Source organism: Antechinus flavipes, chromosome 4, assembly GCF_016432865.1.
Source record: "Antechinus flavipes isolate AdamAnt ecotype Samford, QLD, Australia chromosome 4, AdamAnt_v2, whole genome shotgun sequence".
NCBI lineage: Eukaryota > Metazoa > Chordata > Mammalia > Dasyuromorphia > Dasyuridae > Antechinus > Antechinus flavipes.
In genome coordinates, this window is record NC_067401.1 from 440,112,334 (window position 1) to 440,115,576 (window position 3,243).

The window sequence follows — 3,243 nt, forward strand, 5'->3', positions numbered from 1 at the left end:
TCCTCATAGCAACCCTGGGAGGTAGCTGCTATTATTATCCTCCCCATTTTATAATTGAAAGAACTGAGACTTGCAAACAGGGTTAAGTGACTTGCCCAGAGAAACACAGCTAGAAAATGGAACTGGGAGGGTTCCCCAAATGGGGGCAAAATGAAGTCCAGGGGAATGTTGCTAGGTAGGAAATGATGAGGTGACTGCTCTGAGCATTCTCCTTAGATGGAGGATCTGGGAAGACTTTCCCTAATATCCCGGTTCCATCCTGAGAGTCCCAGCAACAGCCAGTACAGAACTGCTGATTCAGAGCTGGAAGAAAACTTAAGAGATCATTCAGACTGGAGGTGTCAACTACACTGGCTACAACACTCTTCAATGTGGCCAATGTGGCAGATTAAAATATAATTGGGAGGGGCAGATAGGTGGTGAAATGGATAGAGCATCAGCCCTGAAGTCAGGAGGACCAGAATTCAAATCTGATCTCAGAAAACTTAACACTTCTTAACTATGTGACCCTGGGCAAGTCACTTCGTCCTATTTACCTCAATTTCCTCATCTGTAAAATGAGCTGGAGAAGGAAATGGTAAACTACTCTAGTATCTCTGCCAAGAAAACCCCAAACAGGGTCACAAGAATATTCACTGATTAAATGAAAATTGATCATAAGTCCACCTTATGGACAGTTTAGTGGTCTTTGTTTCTAGTTGAGTTTGCCACCACTGAGCTATCCCATTTTGCATGTAAGAAAACCAAGATTGGAGATAGGGAAAAAAAAAATTATTTGGTCTCTCCCATTTCTATCATCCTTTAAAGTTTCACTTGGTGCTTTGTTTGCATTGTCTTTTTACCTTCACAACAACCCTGTGAGGTAGACATCATTATTACTCTTGCTTTATGGAAGAGGAAACGGGTAAGGAGAGGTCAGGACTTTGAGTAGGTGGTGAAATCATTTATACAGTAGACTTATTGGAGGGGAGGGAAGCACACATCATGAGCTTTAAGCATCTTTCTATGCAACAAGATCCTAATATTTAGTAGCCAGTGAACTGGAAACTAATTTTTGGAACCCATCTAAGGGCAAATATATTTCACAATAAGTCAACTCTTCTTTTCTTTTTTAAAGTAAAGCTAAATCCTTTGGCTCAGCATCCTCTCAGTCATAGCTTTAAAACTTTTTTTTTGGCCTGAACAATTCCAATGAATAATGCAAATGAAGTTTCTAGAAGCCTATAATTATGTATGGAAATTAGATTTAGTAGTAGGTAAGACTCACAAATTCCTAGTAGTCTCAGTTTGAATCAGGTAGACTTGCTACCTCAGATTCCAGCCAAATTCACTTTTTTTTCCCCATGAATCATAAATCCAGGGTGGGGTTTCCCTCTCTCTGTCCCTGAGCTGCTGGGTATATTATAATCAGTAGTTATTACCAGAAGGTAAGAGTGCCAATAACGAGATTTAGATATGTAGAAACCATGAGAAATTATAATTCTTGGAAAGAAGCTCAGTCTTGCAGGAAAGGGGAAAAAAAAAAAGAATAGGTACTAAAAAGTTAAGTTTAGAAAAAAATAGAAGGAATTATTATAAGATTCTGTGGTCATAAATTTTGTGTTGGACAAGATCTTAGATCTCAAGGTGTCTCAGTGAATATATTTCTGCGCCTGATGCCAGGAGAATCTGAATTCAAATGGGGCCTCAGATATTTACTGACTGTGTGACTCTAGGTAGGTCATTTAACTCTATTTACCTCTGTTTCTCATTTTTAAAATGAGTTGAATGTCAAACTACTCCAATATCTTTTTTTAAAATTTCTGTTAAAACATTTTTAAAATATAGAGATCAATACATATCAAGTTTGACAAGAGTTTTATAATAGTTTTGGTTAACCATCATTTAATACACAGTACAGCTAGATTGTTGTGCCATTATATGTAAGAAAAAAAAGACATGATTACTTTTTTTCCATCATGTCATGGCAACTATATTTTATTCCATAAGCATAATCACTGAATCTGTGAAATGAAAAAAGATAGTCAATTGGGAAGCATTCCAGTATATTTGCCAAGAAAACCCCAAATGGGCTCCCACAGAGTCAATGACTGAACTTAGGGATTTAGTCATCATTTAATACAATTCCCTCTTTTTGTAGGAGTAAACTGAGGCATTGTGTGATTATATGACTTTGCCTAAAGACATAGTAAGTGGAAGAGTCAGGATTTGGTTCTTTTTCCACTCCCAAATAAAAAGGGGAGAAGGAATACAGTAGAAAAGAGATAGGGGACCAGTAGCTAAAGAGGAATATGGGTAATGAGAAATGAAAATTCAAACTAAACATTGTACTGTCATCACACTGAATGATATGTATCTTATCCCATTTTTGTGTTGGTTATCTAGAAGATAGGGAACCACTGAAGAAAAATGAGAAAAAAATCAAATTGCTTTCAAGTTTAACTGAAAGGTAAAAAATATTGAAAAGAAAAAATCAGGGAGAGGGTAGGCTAGAAGATTTCTGCACCATCGTCGGTGATCTTTAGAGGATCTCAGGGAACTTAAAATGTTCAGCAGGACAGGAGATGGAAAAATGTTTCAATTTTTATAAAGGGGAAGAGGATGGAGTGTCTAAACTAGAGACCAGGGAGTTTGTTGTCAGGTCCCGGTAAAATTCTATTTTATTACATGATTAAAGGGATGATTGGGAGCACTTAGAAAAGGAAGCTGTGATTAAAAGCAGTTTCATCAAGAACAGGTCATAGCAGACTAACCTCATTTCCTTTTTTGTCCAGTTTACCTGCCCTTCGATCTACTTTTCAGGGGATTGCAGTAGACAGAGTACATTAAAATTTCTGCAAAGTATTTGACAAAGTCATTTGTTCTAACCTTTTGGACAAAATAGACAAATGGTATGGTTAAGGAGATGTGGAATTGGTGAAAGAACTGGACTCAAGAAAAAGCCATGGATAAGTTGATGTTAATTTGGAGGGAAGTCAGTAGTAGAGATTTCTAGAGATCTGTTTTTGAAATCATGTTGATAAGAATTTAGAAAAACGAGGATAACATAATCATCAAACTTGAAAATGACACAAAGAGGAGAGATTGATAACTAGATAACAAAGTCAGGTTCCAAAAAGACCTTTATGTCTTAGAACAATAGACCACATAAAATAAAAGAAAATTTAATGAGTATAAATTTAAAAAGCTACTTGAGCAAAAAAAAATAATTTTCAAGTACAGAATGAGTTGAGATTGGCTAGA

At 36.4% G+C, this 3,243-nt stretch overlaps 1 non-coding gene across 1 annotated transcript; it reads right to left on the reverse strand.

Moving 5' to 3' along the window:
• Window positions 1-1,899: 1,899 nt before the first annotated feature.
• LOC127563651 (small nucleolar RNA SNORA29) lies at window positions 1,900-2,036 on the reverse strand. The gene has a single exon (XR_007954089.1). It is a non-coding gene; the product is annotated as a small nucleolar RNA SNORA29 (small nucleolar RNA).
• Window positions 2,037-3,243: the final 1,207 nt, after the last annotated feature.